This window comes from Sus scrofa, chromosome 13 (assembly GCF_054392235.1).
Source record: "Sus scrofa isolate SSC_HxYL_T2T_F1_AM1 chromosome 13, Sscrofa_HxYL_maternal_Yorkshire_Landrace_v2.0, whole genome shotgun sequence".
NCBI classification, from domain to species: domain Eukaryota; kingdom Metazoa; phylum Chordata; class Mammalia; order Artiodactyla; family Suidae; genus Sus; species Sus scrofa.
The window spans coordinates 39,204,407-39,221,403 of NC_139395.1; the positions used below are offsets into that span (position 1 = coordinate 39,204,407).

Genomic DNA, 16,997 nt, shown 5'->3' on the forward strand with positions numbered 1-16,997 from the left:
TGAAAAAGAATGAGTGAATGCTCAACATCGCTGATTATAAGAGAAGTGCAAATCAAAACTACCATGAGATACCACCTCACACCAGTCAGAATGGCTATCATTAATAAATTCACAAATAACAAGTGCTGGAGGGGGTGTGGAGAAAAGGGAACCCTCCTGCACTGCTGGTGGGAATGTAAACTGGTACAGCCACTATGGAGAACAGTTTGGAGATACCTTAGAAATCTATACATAGAACTTCCATATGACCCTGCAATCCCACTCTTGGGCATCTATCCAGACAAAACTCTACTTAAAAGAGACAGATGCACCCGAATGTTCATTGCAGCACTATTCACAATAGCCAGGACATGGAAACAACTCAAATGTCCATCGACAGACGGTTGGATTCGGAAGAGGTGGTATATATACACAATGGAATACTACTCAGCCATAAAAAAGAATGACATCATGCCATTTGCAGCAACATGGATGGAACTAGAGAATCTCATCCTGAGTGAAATGAGCCAGAAAGACAAAGACAAATACCATATGATATCACTTATAACTGGAATCTAATATCCAGCACAAATGAACATCTCCTCAGAAAAGAAAATCATGGACTTGGAGAAGAGACTTGTGGCTGCCTGATGGGAGGGGGAGGGAGTGGGAGGGATCGGGAGCTTGGGCTTATCAGACACAACTTAGAATAGATTTACAAGGAGATCCTGCTGAATAGCATTGAGAACTATGTCTAGATACTCATGTTGCAACAGAAGAAAGGGTGGGGGAAAAACTGAAATTGTAATGTATACATGTAAGGATAACCTGACCCCCTTGCTGTACAGGGGGAAAATAAAAAAAAATAAATAAAATAAAAAATAAAAAAAGCATCAAAATCATACAATGTGGGGAAGGAATGTAAAACAATATAAATTCTTTTTTAAAAAAATTAAAAAAAAAAAGAATGAGTGAGGTATTTGCCTTTTCAAAGTTGGCATTTATGCCCAGGATATGTGAAGGGAACCCATTTCTGATGCAATTCATTCCAGGAAAGTGTAAGCAGAATTTTGCACACAAGCATTTGCCTGGAAGAAAGGAACCCATCCACAGAGGCTGCAGTGACTTGGCAGCGGGCAAAAAAAAAAAAAAAAAAAAAAAAAAAGAAAGAAAGAAAAAATAGAACCAATGTCTTCCTTTCCTTCTAGCACCCTCAGTTTATCCATAGGTCTTTTTCTAAGTAAGTGTTTTACAAACAGTGGTGGGCTGTAAGCAGAGTTCCCGTGTCGTCTTGAATATTCTGAAGTCTGCACACATACTCACACACAGATGGGAGGTAGCATGATTTGCAGGATATTCTATGTCACAGTGAAGGGATAGCACAGTCTTCAAAATCCTGCTTACATCCTTTAGAGGGAAACTTCCCCAGTTCTTTCCTGTTGTTCTGCTCCCTTAGTGTGTGTGGGGTGTGTGTGTGTGTGTGTGCGTGCGCGCATGTGTGTGAGCGTGCATGAGAGAGAGAGAATGAATGCAGGAATTTCAAGTCAAGACCTCACACTTTATTTGACACCAGAATGAAATCTTATCTGAAAACTCTACACTGGTTCTGGACAGAGAACAGATTGGCCCAACTTAGAGCTGGCATTTGGGATCCCACTGGGTAGTTAGGCAGCTTTTCTTGCAGAACTTGCTTTTCTGCTAACTGTCGGAATGTGTTCTGTCTATGTACAAGGGTGGGGGACTCACAGTGGAACAGGAGCATTGCAGGGGGCACATTTCAAGCAAGTGCCCGGGGTTAGAAAGAGACGTTCTGTGATAGTTCCTTTGTAATTAGTGTAATCTGTGAAAAACATTATCTGTGCTTATCAGTGATTGTACTTTGCAAATGAGATGGTACTAAAATTTGAGCATTAAAATATGCCAAATACTGTGATTTGGTCCACCTCAGGCATGAGCTCCTTGATTCTATGATCTCACGGGGATATGGATGGTGCCCGTTGTGCAAATGAGGATACCAAGGCTCATGGGAACAAAATAATTTGTCTGGGTGTCAGCTGTCAGGTGGCCATGCCCACTCCATCACTCTGTAGCTGGAGTTGACATGATTGGGGTAAAACACATACACACTCCCCTGCACCCCAGGGAAGTGTGCCCACTTGCCTGACAAGAGAGACCTGAAGCTTTCTCTCCCACTCCTTCCTTCCCCTCTGTCCAGCCTCTTGCTGCTGTGGGAGGCATGCTTGTTTTGAGAACATCTAGCAAAGCAAATCCGATGTTCTGACTGCCGAGAAAGCGTGAGATGAAACCACATCTTGGGTTTTTCTATAATGCAGGATCTTGGATTTGTAGAGCAAGCAAGAAAGAAAAAAAAATGTAAAAATTCACGTGACATTTCCTCCACAAAGTTTTATTAAACCAGGCAGCTTTAAAAGAGCTTTGGTCCCTCTCCCTCCCCGTGGCACACGTGTGGATGGGTTTTTCTCAGCTTGTTTGTCTGAGATTTCACAGCTCTCTGTCACCTCCCTTCTGAAGCTGGTAATAGAAACAGGCGATGGCACTGTGTCTTCTCTCTGGGATAGCTCTCTGCCCAGAGCCCCGTGTCTTCCTAAGAAGGATTCCTGGTTCATGCTCTGTCTTTGTGCTTTTCTGGCCATGAGAACACAGAGTAAAGATCTGGGGGTTCCATTACCTGTGTGCCAGCATCTAATTCTTTCTCGAGACACTTGAACTAGACCTGGGGAGAAGAACTTGGCAGAAAGAAAACCACTGGTTCCGGTAATTTTAATAATTAAGCGATGTTGACTACCTTTATTGTATAGCTTACTCTTATTGTTTACTATAATCTTGTATTATAGGCTGCCTGGTTATTGTCTGTGATGTTTTCCAACAGATGGGGGTGATTTTTTGTCTTAATTTGTCCATAAGATTTCAGTGATTTATATATGAATAGCTGTGCAAACGGTAAGGGATAAATTTTCAAGAACATTTAAATTATTAGTCCTAAAAATACAGGGGGAAAAAGTATTTCTTCTCTTTTTATTGACTGCTCTATACAAACAGGTAGAGTTTTATTCTTTTGCTGGTAAAATAGAAACCTGTTTAAAGAGCATTGTGGCTCACGGCTTCTCTACAGCCGTGTTATCTCTGAGTCTGTGCTTGGACTCCTCAGTTGATTCCGGCAGCAAGGGGAAAAGTCACATCTGAATTTAAGGACTTATTCCAAGCTGACCCTACACACAGGCTTTTGGAGCAGCAACTGATGAGATATGTGTTCTTGGAGACTTCACTGGGTAAGCTTGGATTTTTACACAGCAGCCACAAGGTGACAATCTAGTACCCGGAAGGAACAGGAAGAGATTTCTGAGTGTCCTAAAGCTAAGAACTAAATCCTCAGATCTTTCATTTATCTGATTTGATTTCATACATGTGCATACCTTAAAATGTCAATACTTCTCTTGCTTTTTTGTAAAAAAAAAAAAAAATTAGTCCTTTATCCCATCCCCCACCCCATTCCAACTATTTTCAAGTTTGAGCTTTCTTTTGGTATATTGTTATCTCCAAATTTCTAAATAGCTTGCTTACATAGGTTTTTTTAAAATATATTTTATCCCTCCATTGCCTACTGTGAAAAGATTTTATTCTCTTATACCTCCAACTTCCCAATACGTATCCACCCCCCTTCCCTACATTTTTGCAGTATGCCTGTAGCAATCTTTGGGAGATCAGTTTTCAGTGACTTATTTTTTTTAAATTTTTTTTTATTTTCCCACTGTACAGCAAGGGGGTCAGGTTATCCTTACATGTATACATTACAATTTCAGTTTTTCCCCCACCCTTTCTTCTGTTGCAACATGAGTATCTAGACATAGTTCTCAATGCTATTCAGCAGGATCTCCTTGTAAATCTATTCTAAGTTCAGTGACTTATTATTATGAACATAAAAAACAGCTTTCTGGTGTTTGAGTGGTCCAAAGTCATTCTGATATTTGATCCTTTGTACATGGCCTTTTCTCCTCTCTAAAAGTTTTTAGGATGCTCTCTTTGGTCCCAGTGTTATAAAATTTCACGATGATGTACTTTTGGGAGGGAAGGGGGGCTTTTTTTCTTCCATTTTATTGGGTGCTTAACGAGCCATTTCACCTTGGAAATACAGCTCTTTCAATCTTGGGAAATTTTCTTGGCTTATTTCTTTGATTATATTATTTCTTCCATTATCTTTGTTCCTTCTGTATCATGGATATTAAACTTCACAGATTAATTTTCTAGTTTTCTTTTTCTCCTGAATTCTCCTTTGTTTTCCTGTTACTATGAGAGTGTAGTGTTGCTTCATAGCTGCAATATATTCCCTTATCAATGTTTTTAAAGTTTTCTTCTTCCTTGAGTTTTTTCAGTCTGTTTGTTTGGATATTTATCTTTAAGGATAGATATTTTGCTCAAATGTCTGATGATCTAGGACTATCATTTCACCTTCAAAACCGATGCACTGAAAGCTGCTCTGGAGACTCAGTGGACTTGAATGGGGCTGGTCGGCTGGTGAACTTCAGCCTATGATAATCTAGCTGGATTGTTTTATTGAGGGAACTGTCAGTAGGTCTTTTCTTTAGAGTTGGTCAGTTTCCCCAGAGAGAAATGTTTCAGTCTCCTACAAAGGATATAAGTCTAACAGTTTAGGGGAGCCCAATGGCAGAGGAGGGCCAAGGCCAGACCGAGCATTTGATGTAGAGCTTCCACTTGGCCCATCTCTTTTCTGTGGGTGCCCCTGCCCTTGGTATGCCTGGAGCCCTGCTCCAGATAGCTATATCAGCCTTTCTGAGAGTAGCTCTTGGAATCTTCTGCTGGATGGATGGGGCAGTTGTCTGAACAGAGTGTAAAAGGGGACCTGGGGGCCTAATGTATCCACCTGCACTCCCACTTTTGAAGATAACCAGTGCTTGTAATCCCTGAGCTTTGGTGGGGCTTCTGGTGTGTGAATTGGCTTCCCCACTGCAGTGTCAGGATTCAGCTTCTTTAGGAGCTGGGTCTTCTCCTTATGCTTCATATGCTTTCCAGCTTCCCAGATGTTATTGCTGTGGCTCCTGTGCATTTGGCTTTTGTTCCCTCCTTGTATTTGAGTAGGATTTAGATGAGAGCAGAGGTAAAAGCATGGGTTTAAATTAGATCATTCAACTGGAAGCCCTATGCTTGACTCCTGCTTCCAGCGGTGGCATGTGGGCCACCTGAGGACATCCTAAGGAACTGCTCTGCTTCCTTTATCACTCAGCAGCTTCACTGCAGAAACATGGGCCTCCGTTCTGCTCTCTCCATTATCACCCTTTGCTAAACCCAGCTTTTATTCCCTTTGTATTTATTCCCAAATAACCACTGATGTCTTCTTAGTGCTCTGCAGTTAGTGAAGCTGCGTGTGTGTGTGTGTGCGCACGCGCGCACGCACGCACATCCACACATGTATGTACGTGCATTTTTAATCAGATCAGTTGGATGTCTTAATTTCCAGATAGACTTCACTAATCCTGCCGAAAGAAGAAAACCCATAGTATTGGGTCAAAGAAATGGGAAACCTTCAATCTGATACCAGAGAAGGGCAGAATCAGGATTCAGGCTTTCCTAAAGGGCATTTGTGCACATAGGTTTCAGAGATCCTAGGACCTTGGCTGTGGTCAGAGCCACAGTCCTGTACCCTCCTCAGCATCATCTATTCAAGCTGGTTCCCAGGCAGGCTGTTTAGCAGAATGGAACCCACTTGATGTTGGCAGCTTTCAAGCTGGACCGTTCATGGACAAATTAATTTCCCTAGAGTAGAAAACCAAATTGTCTCTTGATCAGCTGCTTCAGCACTTGAAACTGTTTAAAAGGCAGCCACCTCCAAATACTACTTCTGTTTAACTCAGAGATGAGTTCTTCTTTTGTTCACCTAGAAACTGGACAGATTATACCTTTATGGTCTAAAATGAAAGGAGGATTAAAGACCCAATTTCAAGACCTGGGCTCCGAGGCCCACGTCCTCCTGCCCCCTCACTCTGCGGCGGTGACAGCCCATGCCAGGGCAGATGACAACTCCACGGCAGGGCCAAGGATGGGTGGGATGGAGTAAAAATCAGCACAGACTAGTGAAGAGTCCAAATTCTCAAATGTCATTAAAGGAGCTGGCTGCCGTGTTCTCTGGCCCCTACATGGCTCTCTGGGGCTGGCCATCCTTCTGGGCGCCCATACTCACCTTCCACCTGACCCTGAATGGGCACACAGTCACATCAATCTGATGTGTATCTTCCTGCCTCTGATGCTAGGCTCTCCTGCACCCTTACCTTTTAGCTGATTTTAGGCAAGCAAGTACATTCACATCTCTTCCATGCTATTGTAGACCAGAACCCATCTCTAGTACTGCCCTCTTTAAAAGTTCTAGATTGAAACCATCTCCTACTCTAAGGAATTTCTCTCCCTCCTCAAACCCACCCCCATAAAAAAATAAAAAAATAAAAATTTAAAAAAGCACAACAACATAAGGACCTCTTCAGTTTCTCCCTTTCCCCTGGGGGCAGAGCAAGCAGAGGGCTCATTGCACTTTATTTCCTCCAGGGTCAGTGATCTTTGACTCAACCCTTCTTTGGTCTGATCCAGAGAAGAAGGCCCTGCCTGTCTGCATCTTTGTCTCAGGTTGGGAGGTGCCATTTTGAACCTAGTGGTTTGGAATAAGGCATCTTGGTTTTGGACTGACTACAAAGGATGTTCTCCTGACTGGAGGACAGAATAAAACATGCTGTGTGCAGATTGCAAGTTCTTAGCCACAGATCGATACATGAGTGTATCAAAAAAAAAAACATTAAAATGATTTATTGACTTGAAGTTCAAACATTTCTCTGCAGTCTCAGTCAAACCATCATTTTTGCTATAAAGCCCTTTTCTCATGAGTCATGCCCAAATATATGTCAACACATTCCTCTTCCATAGTTTCCTAAGTTCTCCTTCCTTTGTCTCTATCTCAGTCTTACAGTCTTGGGCTTGGAGCTGAGCCTGCAGTTGGGGTCTCTTGCAACTTGCTGCCAACATTATTGCAGCATCCAGTAAGCTTTCACAAGTGCCTTTCAGTCCTTTTTTCTCTCTTTATAAAAGTTTGTTATTTTGAAATTTTTCTAACTAAATTCACCACCTATTGGGTGATCAGTTTAGGAAATTGTGATAATTAATTAATTAAAATATTTTACCTCCATCTAAACATGTGGATCTGAGGGCCTGGAAAGACACATGATACATAAAAGCAGGATAGGAGTTTTAACAATGATTTGGGGAATCAAAAATCAGAAACAGACCCAAGAGCCTTAAACTATGTGTGATTTCGCCAGAGCTATATTATGACCACTGTGTTTATGCAAATTAAACTCCATAAACGTCACATCAGGAACTCCATCCTTTTAGTTGTTAACCACCACTGCTTTGACTACTTTGCTTCTGTCCATATACGTTCCTCTTCCTTCCAGATTATTCCCACTTTTGTGTACTTAGATTTTAGATTTCCAAATTGGAATGTCTTTTATTTATTATCTATGTCCATCACCCTCATTTACCCTGGCATCATTTCGTTACTTAAGGGTAACTTTAGCATATCTGAAGTGTCGTCTGTTATCATCAATATAGGATACTGATACCCTGATGTGTCCTGTTAGTATAGAGGCGGAAGAGTAGCAGCAGGCCTTAGGACATAATGGGAGGCAGCTTTGTAGGCAGGCCTGGGTTCAAATTCAGCTCCATCTGGAAAATAATAAAATTACCTTCTACTGACATCAAACTTGATTTAGTTAGTTAACTGCAATTGGACCACTATGTAAAGACTCCTTCAAATCCAAAAGAAAAGGCCCAACAACTTAGTAAAGAGACAACAAAGGGAATAAAGAGTTTTCAGAAAAATGAAACACAAATAGGTCTTAAACAAAACACACTTAACCTCCCTCATAGTATGATAAATACTCATTTAAAACTACAGGGACACATCCGTGTCCATCTATCACATTGGCAAAGATTGAAAAACTTGTTAACATCGTGTTGGCAAAGATGCAGGCAACACATAACCCCTGCTGTGGGGCTATAAGTTGGGGGAACCTCTGTGGGACAAAACCCCCTGAGACAATAATATCTTTGAAATTCAATTGAGCATACTTTTCAACCCTGCAGTTCCACCTCTAGGGATTTATCTTGCAGGTACCTTCACCCACATGCAAAGGGATGGATGTAAAGATCATTCCCCTTCATGCTGATGTAAAAGCAAATTAGGAAAAAATATAAATGCCAACCAATACGGCAAAGGTTTTTTTTTTTTTTTTTTTGTCTTTTTGCCATTTCTTGGGCTGCTCCTGTGGCATGTGGAGGTTCCCAGGCTAGGGGTCTAATAGGAGCTGTAGCACTTGGCCTACGCCAGAGCCACAGCAACGCAGGATTCGAGCCGCGTCTGCAACCTACACCACAGCTCACGGCAACGCTGGATCGTTAACCCACTGAGCAAGGCCAGGAATCGAACCCGCAACCTCATGGTTCTTAGTCAGATTCGTTAACCACTGCGCCACCACGGGAACTCCAATAGGGCACAGTTTAAATGAACTATAACATACCTTAAATGAGGAATAAGGAGGGAAAAAATATATATATATATACATATATATATATATATATGTATATATATATATATATAGGCTGTGTCCACAGCATGCAAAAGTTTCCACGCTGGGGATCAAACCTGTATCACAGCAGCAACCCAAGCCTCTACAGTGACAATGCCAGCTCCTTAACCTACTGCACACCAGGGAACTTCAGGAGACTCTCTATATATGATACAAGATGACCTCCAGGATATGTTCTTGTGAAACAGACAGTACAGAGAAGTTCTACCATTTGTATGGAAGAAAAGCAAAGGGGAATAGCTGGGGGGAGTATTGTCTTGTGGGTGCATTGCATAGGTGCACAAGAAACTGATAGCATTACTTGCCTCTGAGAAAGGGACCTGGGTGGATGGTGGACATGTGTTTGCAGGAGACTTACATTTACAATTCTCTGGCCCATCTATTAACTTTTTTTATTTAAAGAAAACTAGCAGGGGAGTTCCCTGGTAGCACAGTGAGTTAAGGACCTGGCATTGTCACTGCAGTGGCTCGGGTTGGATACAACCAAAAAAAAAAAAAAAAATCCAAAAAAACTAAAAATAAAGATAATTAACAGGCAAAATAGAGAGAGGATATCGGCCTCACTGCTGACCAGCTGTATAGCCTTTGTTTTCACGAAAGAATTCTTGTCTCCTAATTTAGTTTTGAGGACTAGAAGGACCTGGCTCGGTGGCAGGCCTGCAGTAAGCAGCAGGTATTATTAATTACATGGCAGCCCCTGCAACTCCAGTCTTCTGTGACAAACAGTGACGTCTTTATAGTGTCTTTAACTACTCACTTAATATAGCAAAGTCCTTGCCTTTTGATTTTCACAGTACTACACTGTGTGTTTATTATAGCTAAGTCCAGAATTGGCTAATATTAACAGTAATCAGGTCATCTTGTTCCAACCACCAGCTTGGAGCTTAATTTAAAGGGAAGAGACCTCACTATAGAGCATAATATTAACATTAATCAAACAGATGAATAAGCCAAAAAGGAAATCACACACTTCTTTTTTACAAATACGAATATGAAGATATTATCAGAGAAAACCTGGCAACCTCAGTGTGTCAGGATATGGGAGGTGAGGCAGTATCCAGGGCAGCACTGTGGCTCTGGAAGTTTGACTCAAGGAAGCTGTGATCATTTGTATTCTGAGGATGCGGAGGTGAGATGCAGAAAGATAAACTTGTCTTCAAGACCACCCATTGAGTGACGCAATTTCGGGATGAATCCGTTTGTGCTGACTGCCTTTTCTTTGCTGTCTCAGTTCCACATCATACAAATTAGCATGGGGAGGATGCAGGATTTCCCTTCTGGGCCATTTTGGTTCAGAGTGCAAATTGCTCCAGCCAGAGCAGGACAGCAGCTCTTCAAATAAAACACAGTTAAATTCTCTTACTCACTTCAGATTGATTCTGACAAGTGCAAGGAGTGCCAATCAGCTTTACCAATAAGAAGGCAAAATAAAAGCCATATTCAAATGGCATTTATTCCTGCCTTCAAACAGCTGAGGCTAAAAGAAACCATTTCATTCCCCATCCCCCAGGCTTGACAGCTGCCTGGTTGAGTATCAGTCAGACCTGCTGAACCAGACAAGAGGAATGAATCAAGCGTGAAGGTGGAGCTGAGAGCCTCGGAGACCGCCTGAGAGACAGAAGAGTTCAGGGCCAGGTCAATGCCAGTGCCATCAAGTCTGGGGAGGGCTCCTTGAGACAGCTGGGCAGATCCTGTTGAGGCCAGAGTGGCTGCCAAGAGGATGCCCTCTGTGCCCAAGTCATACGAATGACACCTGGACAGTCTTGGAGGGGCAGCGTGCTCTGACACATCTGCCTCTAGACCATCTCAGAAATGTCTTCTTGTATAGACCTTCCCTCGGTGATGGTGCTTCATTGGTCTTTATCCCTAACTACTAAATCACACTCATCAATAATATTTTCCAAATCTACTCCTTTGTTCTCTCCTTCAGCCTCAGTTTCCACACCTGTCTCTCTCTAGCTGCTGTGAGGACTGCAGAAGTTGTGCTGGGCGGGCCCAGGAGCAGCTGCAGGGGTGTCACACAGACATCTCCTCATGTCTCTCCCAGGATTTCTTTCCTTCTTGCTATTTGTCAACTCCAGCTTCCTACTCTTAGCAGGATGCTTCACGTTAATGGTAGTTGTCACGTATCAACTGAACACGACACTTCCAGCCTCCTGGCCATGTCTGTCTACAAATTCCCAGTGACACTCTCAGGGGTCCCGGTGTGAAGGCTGTTCTTTTCCATCTAGTCTCTCGGTCTCTCTTGATTTTTCGAAACTGACTGCTCTGACTCCGTGCTCAAGGGCCTTCATGCTGCCAGAGCTGGGAGTCTTATTGTCCAAATACCTGCTTGTCATCGTTTTGTTGTTTTTCCCACAGCTCTGAATCAGTAATAGCTTCCTATTCTTCACACTGTGCTAAGTCTGTCCTCAAACTCAGTACTTTTCAAAGTGTGGTCCTTAGCCCAGTAGCGTCATAACACTTGCACATCTGTCAGCCAGGCCCATACTCAGGCCCCACCCAGACCAAACAAATCAGAAATTCTGGGGTGGGGCCCAGCAAGCTGGCTTTTAAGTTTAAAGACTCCTAAAAATTAGGAACCACCTTAACCCTAAAGTCTTTGTGGTTAAGATGAAATGTAAGAACTGAATGTGTTTCCTGCCAAATTTATTTTTACTCTTTATCTACTGATTATACCTATATCCTGCCCAAAAAGAATGCAGAGGGCTTAGGATAAAATAATAATGATGATGATAAGAAATAGCATGTTCTGAAGACTTACACTGGGCAGAATACTGTGCTGGGTGTTTCCCATATGTTAAGTCATTTAATCTTTATAAAATCTGATAAGGGAGTTCCCGTCGTGGCGCAGTGGTTAATGAATCTGACTAGGAACCATGAGGTTGCGGGTTCAGGATCTGGCGTTGCCATGAGCTGTGGTATAGGTCGCAGATGCGGCTCAGATCCTGCGTTGCTGTGGCTCTGGTGTAGGCTGGTGGCTACAGCTCTGATTAGACCCCTAGCCTGGGAACCTCCATATGCCGTGGAAGCGGCTCTAGAAAAGACAAAAAAAAAAAAAAAAACTGATGAAATAGTTATTATCTTCATTTGCTTCTGGGAGGAAAGAGAACAACCTCTGACAGGTTACTAAATTGCCTAGAATCAGATTTGGGGGAGAAAAAAAGGTTTGATGGTTGGTTTGTTTTGTTTTGGTTTGGTTTGGTTATTTTAGTAAGTTGGGTGATCATACTTTGAGTTTATTTTAAGGATACTGTATTCAAGGAGTTATTCAGAAATTATAATTCCTAAGAGTTGAGACTTACTCAGAATAGGACTGAGTGATTCTGGTGGCGAGGCTGTCCCCAGGCCTTTCCTCAATGCAGGGCACTCACTTTGGGGGAGCTGCCATCAGTAGGGGGACTCAGTTGGAAAGTTCTGGGCTCCACAGGCCTCTGCTGGCAAGAGAAACAGCGCACGCTGTCGATAAGTGAAGCCCGTCCCGGTACAGCTGCTCTCTCAGAAGACATGTAACCAGCAGCTCAGGCCCACATTGATGTCAGCTGGTCCTAGTGGATAAACCAAGGTCCCCCTCTTGGTCTTTTATTTTGATCCATTTAAAGGGAGGTGGCTCTTTGATTTTTACTTCTTTAGAGAAAGACTTTCTTATAACAGGACTTAAATGAATAGTTACCTCTGAGATTAAATAACTATATTCTCTTTGTGCTTCCTCTGTTCAAGTTCTATGGTAGATGCATAAGCGTCTTAGGCCACTGATGCCTCCTGAGACTTTGTCCAATAAATGTTAGTGCCTCCATTTGGCAGGTGAGGAAAACGGCACCCAGTGAGGTTAGTAAATGTGCAGGTGGTCATATGGGTGGTAAGTGCCAAAATGCAAGCTGATACCCAACCCAACATCCGCCCCATGCCAGCAGTTTCTAAAGTACATTCCAAGGGCACAGAGACGCCTCTTATAGGCTGCAAATCAATTCCCAAATACAGTTCTTCTCTTCTTTTCCTGTAGGCAAATGGGGCACAATTCTGCAGACTTTGATTTCTACTTAAAAGTAAGGCTACTTCCTCGTAACCTATTAAGTCAGTTTTTAAGGGTTGCCAGTATCTGGTGTTCATAAGTGAACATCAGAAAGGTCATTTGCTGTGTGCTGCCAGATGCCGCCTCCTGGCCTTTGCTTTCTCTACTCTGTTCCTGAGGGGGCTGAGACCTAAAGGCTGCATTGCCCAGGCTCCCTGCTGATCTTGGCCAATGGCAGGCCAGGGAGGGACCTTGGAGAGCAGGAGGAAAAGAGAAGACAGGGCACGTGTTATTTGTTCCATCTCTCTGCCTCAGGCAACATCTCTGCTGCAGCTACATCTCCTCTGGCCCCCATCTCTGGCTCCAGAATGCTCCTCCCAGTAATGCCACCTTTCCACTGTCCCTTTGGCCCTGAGGTGGTAGCAGCTTCCCCTTGTTTCTAGCCTCTGGGGTGCCTCACCATCCTCTCTTTAGAGTCTCAGTGGTTTCATCATCTGTATAACCAAGTGCCTGCATTACAGTTCCTCTCTTTGAAAGACCTGGAGTGCTTTCTCTTTTATTACCATTCTGTATGTTGGCATTGGATCTTGTCATTCTGTATTCTACACACACTGAAGCAGAGCTTACAGATCATGGATGTGCTTACAATTTTCAGGAGAGATGATTCTTAACCATCAAGGTCATCTGGAGTGGGTCATGGGCTTTAATGGCTGTTATTCCTAATTTTTACCAACAAACTAATGTTTGGCTTCATCATTATCAATTCTGTTTGTTGTAGATTATTTGGGGAACCTTGCTGTGTGCAACAATTTGAAATTATATCAACAGGGGGTTTTTTTGGGCATTTCATTTTTTTGTAGCTTTGGAGTACCATTTTAATTTTTCTATTTCTCTTCAAAACTTTTTATCATCCAGTTCAGTTTTTTCCCTTGGGAGGTGGGAAGGAGGGAGGCACGTCGGCTGTTCTCTCTCTTGTCTACCTAAGTGGATCGTAGTCAAAATTAAAAAAAAAAAAAAGTGAATTCAGAAAACACCCAGCTAATTTCTCTAGGCCAGTGCTCATCAAGGTTTGATGAACACAATAACCACTGGGGAATCTTGCTAAAATGCAGTTTGATTCAGCAGGTCTCAGGGTGAGAGTGGAGGACTGGGGTTGCCCTTTTCCATCAAGCCTCAGCAAGTGCCCACACTGCTGGTCCGAGGACCATCTAGGAAGTATTGGGATCCACTGGAGTCTCCCTGCAGTGAGCTCAGTTTGCACAACGCCTGCTGATGCTGGGGCTGAGGGCCGAGGCCAGGAACTGAGCAGTTCTTATGTAGGCAGTTCCTTCCTTCTCACAATCATGTTGTTTTGTCTAATGAGCCAAAATCAGTCTGGCATTCCTGGGCACAGCTTTATGGGGTTGTAATTTCAGAGCTGTTCTTGTGATGAGTTATGTGATTCCAGTTTGTCTTTTGATGAGTATGCACCATGTTTACAGATTTATCCATGTCATAGAAAAAAAATTAGCAAACTACTTATGCAAACAAGTGCCTTGAAGTGATTAGTATTCACAATGTGATAAGTAGGTTGTTTCAAGAAAATGATACAATGATTTTAATTTTTCTGCTGACTTCTTGATCCATGGAGCTTTCTATTTGCTTAAACTATGAAGCAAAAGCACTAATTTGCAATAAGAACACTAACTAGGGGTTCTGGAAGGAAAATAACTCATTCAGATGTCAAGGCACTGACCCACGAATGCGGCTATAGTTTGTTCCCTGATTTGCTCCTAGTTCAGTCAGTAACACTGGCAAATTACTTGTTTCTATTTTGCTGGTAAGCTAGAGATAATGATTATTTTTATGTTCAATACACCAATTATTGGTTTCAATACTACCTGTGGGCCAAAGACTACCAATCCATATTTCTTGTCCTGATTTCTATCCAAGTCCCAGATTAGTTTATCCCAGTGCCCACTAGGTATTGCCACCTGGTAATGTGATAGGTACCCCAGATTTAGGTGTTCTAACTCAACTTATCACTTTCCTTCCAAACCTGATCCTCTTTCTAGATTCCCTATTACGGTCAGGTGCATGATCATTATTTTACAGATAAAGAAACTGTAGTTCCAATGACTAAAAGTAGTCAATTCTGACTATGTTGTGATTGGTGAATTTCGAGGATTGCTGTTGATTTTTTTAAAGCTTTAGTGTTAAAAGAAATGACCATGCTTAAGATCATGAAACTGCACAGACCCGGGATCTTTTTGTGAGCATCTTTAGGGATAACTTGGGAGTACCTAAAAAATAAGCCAGGGAAATAAAGCAGGGTCCTTCTGGACAGCTCCAAGTTGGAAAGCTTTTCACAAGTCTCTTCACCAGAGCTATGGCTCCCCGTCCTTCCTGAGGCACCTCTCCTGTGTGTTTACTGCAATTGAGAAGTGGCGTTTTAGGTACCATTAAAGAAAATCCCTGATATATTCAGAAAAGACAAAAACTCTAATTTGAAAAGATACATGCACCCCAATGTTCACTGCAGCACCTTTCACAATAGCCAAGACATGGAAGCCACCTAAACGTCCATCGACAGAGGTATGGATAAAGACTATGTGGTACATACATATGATGGAATATTACTCAGCCATAAAAAAGAATTAAATAATGCCATTTGCAGCAACATGGATAGATCTAGAGATTATCGTACTAAGTGGAGTAAGTCAGACAAAGACAAATATCATATCACTTATATGCAGAATCTTAAAACTATTTACAAAACAAATAAACTCACAGATTTCAAAATCAAATTTATAATTACCAAAGGGGAAAGAAGAGGAGGAAGAATAAATTGCACACCTGGGATTAACAGATACACACTACTATACATAAAATAGATAAACAACAAGGACCTACTTATAGCACATGGAACTATTTTTTTAAATTTTTAACATTTTTATTATTTTTTTAAGCTGGTAATTTTTTCACTTATTTATGTATTTTTTTCTACTGACCCAGTCACACGTATATGTATACATTCTTTTTTCTCACATTACGTATTCCATCATAAGTGACTAGAGAGAGTTCCCAGTGCTACATAGCAGGTTCCCATTGCTAATCCATCCCAAAGGCAATATTCTGCATCTATTTATCCCAAGCGCCCAGTTCCTCCCACTCCCTCACCTTCCCCCTTGGCAACCATAAGTCTATTCTCCAAGTCCATGATTTTCTTTTCTGTGGAAAGGTGGAACTATTTTCAATATCTTACAATAAAGTAAGATGGAAAAGAATCTGAAAAAATATATATATTCTTTATTTTATATATATATATATATATATGAATCACTTTGCTATACACTTGAAACTAACACAACATTGTAAATCAACTATATTGAAAAAAAAAAAAAAGAATGTCCAGGAAAAAATGCCTAAGCCGTAAATCAGAGTGGGCTCTGTTCCTTGCACATCTGTGGGAATGACCCGGAACTCACTGCCTGTGGGACACAGACTGTCTGGCCATTCCGGAGATGCCTTTGGCTTGACTTTTGATTCCATCTCATGACACATCAGGCACACTTGTATGGTTCAGAGTTTCACTGCCCATATTGCTAGCACGTAGGGCACTCAGTAAATAACAAGGAATGGAGAATGAATGAGTGAGAAAGTGAAGGAATTCGCACACAGACACAGATTCCACTCTGCCTTCTGTACCAGTGGGATGCTGACACAAGGCTCCTTCATTCTCATATAGCCTTGCCTGAAGCCTTGTCTATTCAGGGTGAAGCTGGAGACATGAGGGTGGCCTGGGGACCCTGCAGAACTTAGCCAGTCCATCCTGGGTGCTGACGTCCTCATCCTCACGGCCTTCTCCCCACACCTCTGCCCCATTATCCCACATGCATCTTTTGAGTTTCCTCTGAGTCATGAATTTTTAAACAAGTGAAATAAAAGCAGTAATATGAAATGAAGATAATCATGACTGAGCCTTCCCTGGGGCTTGCAGAAAAGCTCTCCATATTAACTCCAAGTCAAAACATAATCTAAAACACATCACTTCTTATGGAAAGCTTTCTAGTCATAAATCGGGCTATAGTTTTGCAGGTCACTCTCCAAGGAATCAGTGCCATCCTCCCACCTTGCAGCAGCCCAGTAAGTGCCCTGATTTCAGTCTGTGACGTGAGCAAGCTGAGGCATTCTATTTTCAGGGTTTTCAAAGTGCTTCTGAATGCCATAGAGTTTTGGTATAACCACGGAATAGAGAGCTTATCCTATGATGTACTTGAAGCATTAGGGTTCTTGTTTGCAAATAATAGAAGCTCAACTCAGAAAAGCTTAAAAGAAGGAGTTCTCTTGTGACACAGCAG

General features: G+C 42.1%; 1 protein-coding gene across 4 annotated transcripts in view; it reads left to right on the forward strand.

Annotated features, from left to right (window-relative positions):
* The window catches only part of MYRIP (myosin VIIA and Rab interacting protein), a 210,016-nt gene that overhangs the window by 116,784 nt on the left and 76,235 nt on the right, over window positions 1–16,997 (forward strand). The window contains exon 1 of one of the 4 annotated variants that reach the window (XM_084986613.1): window positions 2,436–2,754. The gene's annotated coding sequence lies outside the window, so the exon portion shown is untranslated. 4 annotated transcript variants of the gene reach the window in all.